The sequence below is a fragment of the Lissotriton vulgaris genome, unplaced genomic scaffold (assembly GCF_964263255.1).
Source record: "Lissotriton vulgaris unplaced genomic scaffold, aLisVul1.2 SCAFFOLD_1548, whole genome shotgun sequence".
Classification (NCBI taxonomy): domain Eukaryota; kingdom Metazoa; phylum Chordata; class Amphibia; order Caudata; family Salamandridae; genus Lissotriton; species Lissotriton vulgaris.
Window position 1 is genome coordinate 302,657 of NW_028251404.1, and position 15,594 is coordinate 318,250.

Consider the following 15,594-nt stretch of genomic DNA (forward strand, 5'->3'; position numbering starts at 1 on the left):
GGATCATCCAGAGGAAATATGTTGAGACCTTGATCTCAGCTGGCAACTATTGGGCCAGAAACATCATGCACTCTTCGACTTCATCAGGATACCTAAATTACTGGTCCCTTCGCCTGTTGTTTCTTATGGGTTGGTGCTTTTCGCCAACATGGTAGTCCTCCAATAGCTGCTTTGTACACTTCAAAACTTTACTCACTTCCTCGTCTTCTCGGTTTTCAAGCAACTTACAGCCCAGGTCCACTCATTCCCGAGGGAGATTAGCATGCTGCAAATCTCATTAGAAATGAGCTGCCAATCCCCCTATGAAGGGGGTCTCTGCATATTTGGCATTGCCTGTTATTATGAGGCCTCCATTCTATTAGTCAATAATGGCCAGTTATTTGACTGCAGCAAGATCTAGTTTTTCAGACAAAAATGGAAGACAGATCACCTTGTAGTTCCTGTATCTGGACTTTTTATTGGTGCTGTCCTTGACCACCAGGTGTTTTCTTACAGTGTGGATGGGCACACTCCGGACAGTTCAATGGGCGGAAAGCTTATGAGAGACCACAGTCTGGTTGGAGCCTGAAGGAAGCAGTTCTTCTCCTTGCATGGTTTGGTGGAGTGGGATCTTGTTACTGCTTCCCTGTTAAAATATGGGACCTCCCAGTTTACTTGTGATCATTTGAATAATGCAGGACTGTAAGCTGTACATGTCCCAAATCTTTTGCTGTCTTCAGCTTAGACACACATCTCCCGCTACCTGAAAATGGTAAGTTCCATTGCTAGGTTATGACATTGAGAGGTAAGCTATTAATGGGGGTCAAGAAGGTCTCTTGTTTATGTATATTCCATTTCTTGGAGGGGGTTTAGGGAGCTTCATAGACAAAGACTGGTAAAATGCTCCTATGCCCCCCTGAGAAGTGTCCATTTTTTCCAGACAGAGCCTAATTCAGTTTAAGTTTCTGCATAGATTTACTAAACTTGGCCAAGGCTTCACAGAATTGGTAGACGCTTCATTGGCATGCCTGTGATGTCCCGCAGCAGTGAGTTCTTTCCAGCCCACGTGAGACTGCATAGAGTGACAGGTTTCCTGGTGGGAGGTCTTCAGGACACTTTCATACGTCTTGGGCTGGCCCAACTCATACTCTCTCAAGGTTACACCACATTATATCATGCCAGAGACACAATCCAGTATGCCAAGGCCTTGCACTTGGGTCTAGTTTGGCCTCAGCTGAATAAGCAGAGATCCGGAAAGCCTCCTGCCACCCAAGACGGAGCAAGTGCATTTGGGAACATTACAAATATACGTTTTTGGAAATGCCAATCTACAGGAACTGACGATGCCTGCAAAAACATGGCAAAATATGTATGTTATAGCTGGAACATTTCTAATTGCAGGGCAAAATTAAAATACAAGTGTGCGGGTTCTTGCCTGTGTTAATTGAAGGGGCAGACAATAAATATTCATGCTTGCTGCTTTTATCCCTCGCACCTGTCATGTTGACCTAATGGGTCTATGTGTTCCACTTGATTCCTAGGTTATTGCAGTCACTGTCTGTTGTAATATGTCATTTATACAAACTGCAGTAAACATCTTTATTTAAAAAACGTGCATGTAGTAAATATGTTTTTGGTGAGGGCTCAGTGCTGACAACCCTTCTGTCCATTTCCTTTCTAGATGCAGAAAATGAAAACCGCCAAAATGAAAGGGGTGAGTGCGAACAAGCGCAAGAGCAGCTGCATGCGGCCCTGGAGTTTGGAATCAAATCAATGTTATTGTATTGCAGAATTTATATTGTGCTTACTAACCCTATGTGGGGCCCTTAACAGCTTACCTGTGTGATTAGCATGCTACAGCATGTAGGGTGTGTGTTTTTAAGGATGTTATCCTATGTGGGTAGTGTTTCCATGTCATGAGTGAGGACCACCGAGGTGTGGTTATCATGTTCTGGGGCGCAACGGGTAGCAGTGTGATGGATGATGAGTTGTGAGACAGACGCCGAGTTTATGGTTTTCAGGATACTGACAATTTCGAGCAGCTCTAGTGGTCACATTATACTATTTCGGGTGATTATTTGCTGGTTACTGAACAGGATTGTCCGGTTTGAAATTGTGTGTATAGTTGAGATCCTGAGCTGGCCTGGCTGAAGGAAGGGAAAATTGGAGAGATCTGCTGGGATGGGCATTGTTACTAAAAGCCCATATCTGAGTGTCTCTGTGAGATGTAGTGAAGCGGTCATAGTGTATAGATGTTTGGGACCTGCAGTGGTGAACTAGATGAAAGTCATCGGATTGTCCAGCAGTGTGTGAAAGATCTCTTCAGTCATTCCATTCCTGTTCAGTAGGCGATGGCTGGATTATCGGCTCTACAATACTGGTGATGGAAAGCCCTCATAGCAGATATGTCATATGAGAATGTTAGAGGTATAAGTTAGAATTGGCTGGCCACCACTCAGTTTTATGGTCTTAGTATTATTGGGTGCCAGAAATGTCATATATGATAGAGCAATACTGTATAATTTCCTGGAGAACCATAGGTCAGCGCCCCTAAACTTACATGCCTTTCGAAAGGAATTTGCTGGTTTGATTATTTCCAATCAGTGCATTGTAATCTGAAGATTGAGTTTGAAGGTGAACCTGGCATTATGGGTTATTTCGCTGTGTTGTGCCGTGATGTAGTTATGTTGGAAATAGCCACATTTCCAACTGCCTTATGAAGTGTATATGCTTCAGATGTTTGCTGATAGTGAGTTGTAGAGTTTGGCTGCTTGTACTGAGAAAGCAGTGTCTCCTATGGATTTGTTATGTAGTGTCTGGTTTCATTTATATTGTTTGAACTGAAGTTGTAGGTATTACTTTTAAGCATGGGCGAATTTTGCGAATCTGGCGTTCGCGAATTTGCGAACTCGCAATCCGCAAAATCTGCGAATTCTCGCGAATGTGCAGATTTTTTTTTGTGTTTGCAAGGATTTCTGCCAGTTCGTAAGGATTTCTGCCAGTTCGCGAGGGTTTTGTAACAGTTCGCAATTGTGAACTTACATGTCGGCTCGCAACGGTCACGAAGATGTTGTTTCTACGTCTGGTTCATCATCACAGGTTCCCAGCACCCTCTGTTTCACCCCTGCCACTCTCTGTTTCACCCCTGCCACCCTCTGGTACATCAATGCCTTATGCCACCCTCTGGTTCATCATCACTGTAGATTATAGGGGGAAAAAGCAAGCACACCTGCCTGCTTCAACTGACATGAATTAATTTGGGGTTGATTTATTAATGTGTCACTGTTTTAAAATTCCAGTCTGGCACCTGCTTCCTTATCTGTAATTTGCTTTCTGTTGCAGTGCAATTTTTTTTTCCAGGACCTTTGTGGCCTACTTGTAGCTATTCTATTAGCCTGCTGTGAGGGTCAGAGCAGGGTCATACATATGTTGCAACTAGCAACTGAACTCTGGAGGGGCCCTTGTCAGGAAGCACTACAGGGAACGGTTACTAATGATGAGTTTGAACTTTTGAAACTGCTTTCACTTTTGCAAAACTCGTTTTTCTGCAGAACAGCATTACAGCAACTGTAATGCCCCACCAAGCTTATATGAGAAAGTTGATTTCTAATCCAAAAGTTATCCAAAGAAAATCAAAAGGCCTCAAATCCAAAAAAGTGCAGGCAAATGTCAACCTGAGGAGTTATTTTGATAAAAATCATCATTTTCAGAGGGTCTATGCTGCTTACTAGTAGATTTCTTGTGCAGAATTGCAATTTTTGTAATTTCGCAAGTGCGAGATTGTTGCTGCCCACCGCACCTACATGTTCGCAATTGCGAACTTACACCGCAAAGAAAAAAAATCCACTGCGTGCGAATTTACGGATTTTGCGGGAAATTCGCGAATCTTGCGGATTGCGAATTTACCGAAAATCCGCAAAATCCGCGAGCGTAACGGATTTTCCGCCCATGCATAATTACTTTCCTTTACATTAGAAGGCTCTGTGGACAATGCAGAGTGCTTTGAACATTGCCCTTCTAGATAAAAGTAACTAGTGGATCAATTGCAGGCCTAGGGTCATGCGTACTTTTGGGCGCAGCTTTGCAACAGCATTTTGGATGAGTTGTACTTTGCGTATGATGAATATGGGCACTCCAAGATATAGGCTGTTGACGTAGTCGAGCTTTGAGATTACAAGTGTGAGGATGGCTAGCAGTATACTGATAATATTTCAACCAGGCAAAAGCTTCTATAATAATAGGCTGGGCTGCACCTATGAGAGTTATTCGCAGGCCCCTGGAGAGCTACTGGTAGCTAACGAGTTACTCGTCAGACTTGCCTGGCCCTGTCCTAAGGGTTCAATGGATCCACCTATGTAGAGACCACAGCCTGAGTGTGCATGGGTTTCCCCTCTGTAGGTACCACAGGCTGAGTGTGCACTGGTTCCACCTCTGTATATACCACAGCCTGAGTGTTCACTTGTTCCACCTCTGTAGATACCACAGCCTGAGTGTGCACTGGTCCCCCTCTGTAGATCCCACAATGTAGTGTAGTTCCTATGCTCTCAATAGGCTCTGTGCATTGGAATAATATATCATATAGATTAGACGTAGGACATAGGTCGACTAGGCCTCTATCGAATATATTAAACTTAATTGTGAGTGCCAGCTAATAAACAAGAAGGGATTAGTTTCTGACAACCGCAACTTAGTTTCCCAAAAATAAGAAAATGTATCTCTAGAGTCGTGGAAACAATACATAGATACACTCAATCAATCGTGCATGTGTCGTTTCACCAGAGGTGCAGAGAATAGAAAGATGGGCGTTTTCAATAAAAGTATTTATTGAACAGTCTTCTTTCTCATACAGAAGAAATAAATTGCTGCAGTCGTAATACTGGTTGCAAAGTATAATGCGTACAGTAAGAAGAGTATTATAAAATAATACTGTAAAATCATGGTATGGTTTCTAAGTCATAAAATACATACATAAATAAATAAATACTAAAAGTACTCAACTGGTGCTTCTAAAATACGCCTCCCCGATGTACCTAACCTAAGTCTAGTACGAAGGAAGAAGTAAGTGTGGCGTAGCTTAGGCTTAGTATTCTTTTGCCAAGAGTCTATCCAAGATTTTTCTTAGAGTCTAATCAGCTCCGTACCTTGGTTTAGAATGAAGGAGGTCTGGTATCTCTCTTTCTCGAGACTCGATTTCCCAACACCCCGCAAGGGGAGCTTGGAAACACTGGAGCTGGATTTCTCGGCTGGAGAAAAGACAGCGTCTCTCTCATTGCGTCTGCTGGAGGGTCGGCTTCCTTCGGCACTTGCTGTAGCGAGCTGCGTCGGGCACGTAGATAGTTGAACTGCTCCAAACCACCGTGCGTTTGCTAAGGCAAGTGTGGACATACTTATACCTTGAAGGTGCCGAGTTTGACGTAAGGTTGGACATAATAACATCATCAAAGAGTCTCAGTTCTTTGAAAACTCCATGAGTTCTTGGACAAATCAATATTCAAGCAAGGGGAAGTCCCTAACGGCTGAAGCCGAGTTTTCCAAGAAAATGTGGCTTTTCAGAACTAGTATCCATGCCGTATTTGGACTGCATGGGCTATGTCTAAATATGGTTATGATTTCTATGCCTATATAAGGACAAGGAGATCTATACCTATATAATGGCATGAATCTGGAAAATTACACTAGGGCCCTAAAATGGTACACAACAGCAGCCTGAGTGTGCACTGGTTCCACCTCTGTAGATACCACAGCTTGAGCGTACACTGGTTTCCCATCTGTGGATACCACAGCCTGAGTGTGCACTAGTTTTCCCTCCATGTATATCACAGCCTGAGTGTGCACTGCTTCCGCCTCTGTAGATACTGCAGCCTGAGTGTGCATTGGCTTCCCCTCTGTGGATATCACAGCCTGAGTGTGCACTGCTTTCCCCTCTGTGGATATCACAGCCTGAGTTTGCACTGATTCCCCCTCTGTAGATTCCTCAGCCTGAGTGTGCACTGGTTCCCCTCTGTAGATACCACAGCCTGAGCGTGCACTGGTTTCTCCTCTGTGGATATCACAGCCTGAGTGTGCACTGCTTTCCCCTCTGTGGATATGACCGCCTGAGTGTGCACTGGTTTCCCCTCTGTAGATACCTCAGCCTGAGTGTGCACTGGTTCCCCCTCTGTAGATACCACAGCCTGAGCGTGCACTGGTTTCCCATCTGTGGCTATCACAGCCCGAGCGTGCACTGGTTCCACTTCTGTAGATACCACAGGCTGAGTGTGCACTCGTTTCCTCGCTGTAGATACCACAGCCTGAGTGTGCACTGGTTTCCCCGCTGTAGATACAACTGCCTGAGTGTGCACTGGGTTCCACCGCAGTAGATACCACAGGCTGAGTGTGCACTGGTTCCACTTCTGTAGATACCACAGGCTGAGTGTGCACTGGTTTCCCCGCTGTAGATACCACAGGCTGACTGTGCACTGGTTCCACTTCTGTAGATACCACAGGCTGACTGTGCACTGGTTCCACTTCTGTAGATACCACAGCCTGAGTGTGCACTGGTTTCCCTGCTGTAGATGCCACAGGGTGAGTGTGCACTGGTTCTACTTCTGTAGATAACACAGGCTGAGTGTGCACTGGTCCCCCCTCTTTATTTTTTTTTTATTTTAAAATATATTTTTATTGCAGGAATTAATACAAGTTATTTGCTGACATCCAATTGCGTAAACAGTGTCAATAGTAGTGCAGGGGACCACTTGCAGGGAGTAATTTGGTTACACAGCCTGTTGGCCCACATCCCGGAGGCTGGGCGGCGCTACCTAATGTCCCACACAGAATGCTCTGGTCGTCACGTGATATCAGCCAGGAGTAATGTAAGTCATCATCTGCTTTTCCAAATAACTATAATAAAACTCCCCCCCCTCCCTCGCAGTCTAATCCCCCCCGGAAGGCCCGAGCTAAACAAACAATAACGTTACCGTCCTAATGAAAGTGAAGGAGCAGCGCCTAGTCCTCCTGCCTCCTCCCACCCCCTCCCCACCCACCCCGCCGTTGGTGTGTTGAGCATATGTCTAGAGCTAGCTGTAGGGAACTAATCCTATCAGAAAGGAGAACACTTCAGAAGAAGGTCAGTGGGCTGGATTGTGTGTATTATCATCGCTATCTGAATCACTGGAAGTGAGGTAATCTCGCAGGGCCTGCACTAGTGTTTCCCATTCCTGCGCTGCCTCTAACATCTTCTCGTTGCGTCGCCGTGCTGCTAATTGGTGCCTAAGGGTGCTTTCTCCAGCTGCCCATTTCAAGAATTTGTTGCGCCATTTAGTGCCCGTTGGACCAACTCGTGCCTTCCAGTGTCTAGTGATCTCACGTTTTGCCAGCAGTAGGCCCAGGTCAATGAATTTACTCGAGAGCTTGTTCTTGGCAGTATGGGGGAACCAGTGTAGCACTCCAACCGCGGCGTCCATTGTCAGGTCCCTCCCGGTCACCTCCTTTAGAGTATCCCCTATCGCACCCCAGTAAGAGGACAGCGCCGGACAAGACCATAGCATATGTATTAAAGTAGCTGCTGGCGTTCGGCATCTGGGGCAAACCGCCGAATCCGAGGCAAAATATTTCCTAATTTTCTCTGGGGTCAGGTAGGCCCGGTGTAATATATAATAGTGGACCAGTTGAAACCGGGCGTGACGAGTGCCCTTCCACGCACGGCGCACCAACTGGGCCCATGTAGTCTCCGGTATATCCCTTCCAATATCGACTTCCCATCTGGTTCTGAGGGCCTCCAGGGGGGGGAGCCCCGCGTTAATCAATCTGGAATAGAGACACGTTACCGCTTTGACTGTCCCAGCCGACATCATGACGTACTGGCAGGCCTCCGACGTAGGGGGTTCCTCTTGTCCGGTCCGCCAGTGCGCCTGAACCGCCCTTACCACTGCCGAATGTAGAAGGAAATCGCCGCGAGGAACATCAAAACGCTCCAGTATCGACTGGAATGGCAACAAGACCCCTCCCTCGTATAGATCACCCACCATCTGCAGCCCTGCATCTTCCCAGAACCTCAACCGGGACCAATCACCACCGTGTGGTAGGGCAGTGATCATCCCCAACGGGATCTCCGGAGCATAGGGGCGCCTCAGCTGCACATGAGCATGTACTCGGTTCCAGCAGGACTGAATGGCCCGCTCCTCACGTGTGAGGTCCCTCAAGGTCAGCCGTTGCCGTAAAGCGATATAGGACAAGACGTGCCTAGGCATGCCGCGCCCTCTCTCGTCCTCCGGTCCCCGGAACTCCTGCGCAATTTCTTGAGTGTAAGTCTGCAGTTGGGCGGCTAGGTAATAGTTTTCAAGGTCCGGCACCGCTAACCCCCCCTCCGATTTTGGTCTCATTAGGGTCTTAAGTGCCACTCTGCGGCGGCCCGACCCCCAGAGAAATGATACTAGCATGGAATTCAAGTGCCGGAAGGTAGCCGGGGGAATCCAGAGCGGGAGCGTCCTAAAGTAATATAATAGTCGTGGGAGCGCTACCATTTTCAGCAACGCGATACGACCGGCCACTGACAGCGGCAAGGTGGCCCAAAAGCTCATGGAACCTCTCAACGCTCGGATGCAGCGAGCAATATTACTGTCTAAGACATCCGCCTGGTCGTGGTACACATAAACCCCAAGATATTTCAGGCAGCACGGTTCCCATCTAATCTCTCTGGCGGTGGCAGGTTGGGGCTCACCGTGTCGGACCGGGAACAGACAAGTTTTTGCCCAGTTCACCTTCAAGCCCGAGAGTTCTCCGAAGGTGGTGAGCGCCGCGTCGGCTCCGGTCAGGGCAGCTTCGGCATCCTCTAGGAACAGCAATAAGTCATCGGCATAGAGGGAAATAAATTGTTGTCCTGATATGGTCCGCAGTCCCCCAAAATGGGCTCCAGTGCGGATCGATAGCGCCAGAGGCTCCACCGCAAGCGCGAAGAGCAGGGGAGAGAGGGAGCACCCTTGTCTCGTGCCCCGGGACACCGAATACTGCCGGGAAATCAGTGGGCCTGACCGCACCCTGGCCGTTGCCGAGGCGTACAAGACCGCTGTCCACCGCAGGAACCCCTCCCCCACACCGAAACGCGCCAAGACTCTGTGGAGGTATGCCCACTCCAGGCTATCAAAGGCCTTTTCCAGGTCAACTGATAAGACCAAGGGGCAAGGTGCTCCTTCGTGGGCCTCCCCTAGGATTCGAAATAGGCGCCGGATGTTCATTACCGTGTTGCGCCTGGGAATAAAACCCGCCTGATCAACGTGGATCAGGGAGCTCATGTGGCCCAACAGCCTTGTTGCCAAAATGCTACTTAGGATCTTATAGTCGACCGTGAGCATCGATAACGGTCGGTAAGAGGTCGGCTCGTTACCCTCCTTGCCCGGCTTGAGGAGCGGGACCACCAGAGCCTCGCACATCGACTTCGGCAGGTGCCCCAAGCGTTTCGCCTCCCGATATACCACTAGCAATTTAGGGGCTAGGAGGTCCATGTACGTGGAGTAAAACTCCACCGGAAGGCCGTCCTGGCCCGGCGTTTTATTCCTAGCCATCCTTTTAATGGCTCCTCGGATTTCCCCTAGCTCTACATCCCTCCCCAAGTCCTTCGCCTGTTCCGGCTCCAAAGTGGGGATCGGGAGCAACTGCAAGTAATCATCAATGGGGGTGGTGTCCTGCGACATCTTACTACGGTAGAGTTCCTCATAATAGCGCAGGTAACAGTCTAGGATCTCGGGTTGGGTATATACCTCACCGCCCTCCTCAGTGCGCATGGCCATCGTGGGGGTGGTGCGTCTCAAGGGATTAGCCAGCCACGCCAGGAGCGCCCCCGACCGATCCCCCTCCGCCAATGATCTAGTTAAGTAGATCCTATAATCGAAGCTCCGAAGTCTTTCGACTTCAACGGCCACTGCCTCCCTTGCCGCCAGTGTTTGCTCCTGTAGCTCCGGGTTACCGGGACGGCGAAGTTCTATCTCACGGAGTTTCCGGTCTGCTTCAGCTAGCTCGTCCAAGATAACTTTACGCATCCCCACCTTCTTTGCTATACAGTAACCCCGGACCACCACCTTAAATGTGTCCCACTCCGTGGCTCTCGACCCGGCCGTACCGGCATTCGCTACAAAATATTCGGTAATTTTGTCCTCTAGCTCCGTCCTAAACACCTGATCTTCCAAAATCTCGGGTCGTAGTTTCCAAGTAGGGACAGCGGAGGTACCCGGAGACCACTGAAAGACAGCTAGCAACGGGTTATGATCGGATAGTGTCCTGGACAGATATTCAGTCCTCACCGTCGCAGCCATCAGGTCCGCCGACCCCAGCAACCCGTCTAGCCGCACGTGAAGTTCGTGCATACCCGAGAAGTGGGAGTAGTCCCGGGTATGCGGGTGCTGCGCTCGCCACAAATCCGTCAGTCCCCACTGGGATTGCCACTCCCTCCTACCCTTGGCCACCCGTCGAACCGGGGAGTCCGGGAGGGGAGGGTGGGAACGGTCGAGATCTACATCCACCACCGAGTTAAAGTCCCCCCCCAATAAGAGGGGCCCCGAAAAACAGTGGGCTAATGAGCCCGACAGCGCGGTCAGAAAGGAGAGTTGGTCCATGTTAGGCGCATAAATGCAGCAAATATTCAGGGCCCTGCCCCCCAAATTACCTGTGATGGCTACATACCGCCCCTCCGGATCCACCACCGATCTAGTCACCTGCAAAGGCACCCCGGCTCTCACCCAAATCAGTGCGCCTCTCGCATAAGCTGAGTATGTCGTGTAGTATACCTGCCCTCTCCACCTACGCTGCAATGCTAGACCCTCCTGCTTTGTGAGATGTGTCTCCTGGAGCATCGCTATCTGCACCCCCCTGCGCACCAAATAGGAATGGATCTTGTGTCGTCTGGACATAGTGTGTAAGCCCCGCACATTCCAGGTAATGCATTTTAGGTTAGATGCCTCAGCCATTGTCCTTCAAAATCACAGTTAGGTTCCCCCAGCAACGCTCAGACTTGATCGGACCGCTTCGTAGACACACACCATTGGCAATCGTCCCCTTCAACAACAACAAAACACCCCAAGAAACCCAACTCCCACCCCACCCCCCTAGAACAGGTCCCAAATTGCGCCATCTAGTCCCCATCCAAACCATTTCCCCAAGAACCCTCTCCCTCCCAACTAACCTGACGGTAGCCACCGCAGGCGCGCCTTAAGGGCTGAGTGGGGGCCGAGCGCCAGCAGGGGGCCGTCACGCACCTGCGCTACTGAGACGTAAGTGTGCCCTAATCATTTATGGCCCGAATGGGATCCAACCCCAGCATCCCCCCACATCCATGAACCAGAGCTCCACCCAAAGATCTACTCACATACAATGTCTCGCCCTACAACCGGAGTTAGCTCACCCAGGGTTATTCTTGTCCGTCCAGCAGGCCCTCCGCCGAATCCGGGGTAATCACGGGCAGAGTGACACTGTCTGTTTCCGAGTTCTCCGTGTTCTCCGTGTCCGATCGATGCCCACCAGTACCAGTCTCCGAGTCCTCCACCCCCGGCCCGCTCTGTGGGCCAGATAGGTTGGAGATCAGTTCCAGCACCCCTCGTCTCTCTGTTGCCGTTTCTACCGTTGATGGTCTGCTCGATCTGCCACGGCGACTCCGAATCCTCTTTGATCTCCGCTGAAGACCTAGCTCCGACATAGCCTGGGACGAGGAGCCAAGTCCGTCTTTGCCTGCCCGATACAACTCGAGCCAAGCGCAGACATCCTCCGGGTTATCGAAAAACTTGGTCGTGTCGTCCAGTATGATGCGGAGTTTCGCAGGAAACAACAGTGAGTACTGGATGCCCTCACTTCGGAGTTCCCGCTTAACCGCCAGGAAGGAGGTGCGTTTCCGCTGGGTCTCGTAGGAGTAATCTGGGAAAATGTTCACCTGGCTGTTCCCCACCTGAAATGGGCCATTGTGCCTGGCGGCGTCGAGGAGATGATCCCTGTCCCTATAGTGTAGCAGTCTCGCCACCACTGGGCGTGGGGGGCGGCCCTGCTGTAGTGGTCTGGCCGGCACCCTATGGGCTCGCTCCAGTGTGTAGAAGGAGGATAGTCCCTCAGGGGCCACCACCGTCCGGAGCCAGTTCTCGAGGTAGGACACCATGTCGCCGTTTTCAACTTTCTCCGGAAGGCCCACCACGCGGATGTTGTTCCTTCTGTTGCGCCCTTCCGCGTCCTCCGCACGCCGTTCCAGGTCTCCGACGCGGGCCAGTACATCTTTCATAGCGGCAGCCAGAGTCTTTTGCGCAGGTTCAATCGTTCCCACGGTGCTCTCTACCTCCTTAACCCTGTCCGAGAGCTTGCTGTGGTCCGCCCGGAGCAGTCCCAGACTCGTCGCCACCTGTGCGATGTCCTGTTGGAGGGCAGACCGCGTGTCCGCAATTGCCTCGAGGATTCTATCGAACTGTAGCTGTAACTGGGGGTTCCCCGGGTTCCCTGGAATCATTCCATCGTCTTTATCGGCCGCCTCCGTGTCCGAAGTGGCCGGGGCTCCCCCCTTGGGGCCCCTCGGCTTCCCCATAAGGATCGCGGCCTCCGGGAGGGGCTATCAAGCCCGGGGGTCAGGGAGGTCCCACTCACTGCTGTCCACAGGCCCGCTCTGATGTCCTCCGCCGTCGATTGCCAGTTGTGCCCCTATAATGTAACGTGGGAGGGGCCTCAGGACTTTAGCCCCCTTAATGGTATGCCGAGGGCCCGGTCTCGGGAGCCCCCGGGGGAGTGGGAAAGCCAAGGGACAATGGCCGCCAGGAGAATGCACTGCCTCTGTGCTCGCCAATGACACCAGCCGCCACCGCCGAAAGTGCGTGCACCCGGGCACAAGCACCACGTGGGCTGAATCACACACGATTTACCGCTCTCGGTATAAAATGCAGGCTGTGGGGCTCCCACCTTCGTATCTGCCACCTACTTGACTGGCTGCGCCGTGTGGAGTCAAGCGCCCAAGGAAGGCGCCGCTGTCAGCTCCGCCGGTCTCCGTGCAGCTAGTTGGGCTGGCGCCGGCTCGGCAGACGCTCCCTGCCCTTTCCGCTAAAGTCCCGGTGGAAACAGAGCTCCGATCATAGCACTCCGGTGCCGGGTAAAGGAGCAATGGAGAGGAGCAGTCCCGGGTCCCGTCCGGACACAGCTGCGATGCAGATTACAGGGACGGAGCGGGCGCCATCTTAAGCACCGCTCCGTTGTTGCTGCTGCTTCCCGATCCGGTGTCAACAGCCGCTTCCCGGGTCTCCCGAAGGGTCCTCCGTGACGGGTGCACCAGCCCCGGGTAGAGCACTCTAAATGGGGGAGCTGGGGCGCCCGGGGACCACTCTTAACAGGATCAAAGACGGCACCGTCTCAGAGCTGAGCGATCAGGCGACCTCCGCCATCGGCGCTCAAGCCACGCCCCCTCCCCCCTCTTTAGATACCACAGGCTGAGTGTGCACTGGTTCCACTTCAGTAGATACCACAGGCTGAGTGTGTACTGGTTCCCCCTCTGTAGATACCACAGCCTGAGCGTGCACTCGTTTCCCATCTGTGGATACACAGCCTGAGTGTGCACTGGTTCCACTTCCGTAGATACCACAGCCTGAGTGTCCACTGGTTTCCTCTCTATAGATACCAAAGCCTGAGTGCGCACTGGGTTCCCCGCTGTAGATACCACAGCCTGGGTGTTCACTAGTTCCCCCTCTGTAGATACCACAGGCTGAGTGTGCACTGGTTGCCCCTCTGCAGATACAGCCTGAGCGTGCTCTGGTTTCCCATCTGTGGATATCACAGCCTGAGTGTGCACTGGTTCCACTTCTGTAGATACCACAGCCTGAGTGTCCACTGGTTTCCTCTCTGTAGGTACCACAGCCTGAGTGTGAACTGGTTTCCCTGCTGTAGATACCACAGCCTGAGTGTGCACTGGTTCCCCCTCTGTAGATACCACAGGCTGAGTGTGCACTGGTTTCCCCTCTGTAACACAGCCTGAGTGTGCACTAATTTCCCCTCTGTGGATACAACAGGCTGACTGTGCACTGGTTACCCCTCTGTACATACCACAGCCTGAGTGTGCACTGGTATCCCCGCTGTAGATACCACAGGCTGAGTGTGCACTGGTATCCCCGCTGTAGATACCACAGGCTGAGTGTGCACTAGTATCCCCGCTGTAAATACCACAGGCTGATTGTGCACTGGTTCCCCCTCTGTAGATACCACAGACTGAGCGTGCACTGGTTTCCCATCTCTGGATACCACAGCCTGAGTGTGCACTAGTTTTCCCTCCGTGTATATCACAGCCTGAGTGTGCACTGCTTCCGCCTCTGTAGATACCGCAGGCTGAGTGTGCACTGGTTCCCCCTCTGTAGATAACACAGCCGAAGTGTGCACTGGTTCCACCTCTTTGGATACTGCAGCCTGAGTGTGCACTGGTTTTCCCGCTGTAGATATCACAGAATGAGTGTGCACTGCTTCCGCCTCTGTAGATACTGCAGCCTGAGTGTGCATTGGCTTCCCCTCTGTGGATATTACAGCCTGAGTGTGCACTGCTTTCCCCTCTGTGGATAGCACAGCCTGAGTTTGCACTGATTCCCCCTCTGTAGATTCCTCAGCCTGAGTGTGCACTGGTTCCCCTCTGTAGATACCACAGCCCGAGCGTGCACTGGTTTCTCCTCTGTGGATATCACAGCCTGAGTGTGCACTGCTTTCCCCTCTGTGGATATGACCGCCTGAGTGTGCACTGGTTTTCCCTCTGTAGATACCACAGCCTGAGTGTGCACTGGTTCCCCCTCTGTAGATACCACAGCCTGAGTGTGCACTGGTTCCCCCTCTGTAGATACCACAGCCTGAGCGTGCATTGGTTTCCTATCTGTGGCTATCACAGCCCGAGCGTGCACTGGTTCCACTTCTTTAGATACCACAGGCTGAGTGTGCACTGGTTCTACTTCTGTAGATAACACAGGCTGAGTGTGCATTGTTCCACCCTCTGTAGATACCACAGCCTGAGTGCGCACTGGTTCCACTTCAGTAGATACCACAGGCTGAGTGTGTACTGGTTCCCCCTCTGTAGATACCACAGCCTGAGCGTGCACTCGTTTCCCATCTGTGGATACACAGCATAAGTGTGCACTGGTTCCACTTCCGTAGATACCACAGCCTGAGTGTCCACTGGTTTCCTCTCTGTAGATACCACAGCCTGAGTGCGCACTGGGTTCCCCGCTGTAGATACCACAGCCTGGGTGTTCACTAGTTCACCCTCTGTAGATACCACAGGCTGAGTGTGCACTGGTTGCCCCTCTGTAGATACAGCCTGAGCGTGCTCTGGTTTCCCATCTGTGGATATCACAGCCTGAGTGTGCACTGGTTCCACTTCCGTAGATACCACAGCCTGAGTGTCCACTGGTTTCCTCTCTGTAGATACTACAACCTGAGTGTGAACTGGTTTCCTTGCTGTAGATACCACAGCCTGAGTGTGCACTGGTACCCCCTCTGTACATACCACAGCCTGAGTGTGCACTGGTACACCCGCTGTAGATACCACAGGCTGAGTGTGCACTGGTTTCCCCTCTGTAACACAGCCTGAGTGTGCACTGATTTCCCCTCTGTGGATATCACAGCCTGAGTGTGCACTGGTTCCACTACCGTAGA

The 15,594-nt window shown here is 51.4% G+C and overlaps 1 long non-coding RNA gene across 1 annotated transcript in view; it reads left to right on the forward strand.

Moving 5' to 3' along the window:
* The window catches only part of LOC147662910 (uncharacterized), a 69,118-nt gene extending 67,425 nt beyond the window's left edge, over positions 1-1,693 (forward strand). Inside the window, exon 4 of the long non-coding RNA XR_015305471.1 lies at positions 1,661-1,693. This is a non-coding gene — a long non-coding RNA (uncharacterized LOC147662910). The remainder of the gene's footprint in view (positions 1-1,660) is intronic.
* The last annotated feature ends 13,901 nt before the right edge of the window (positions 1,694-15,594 follow it).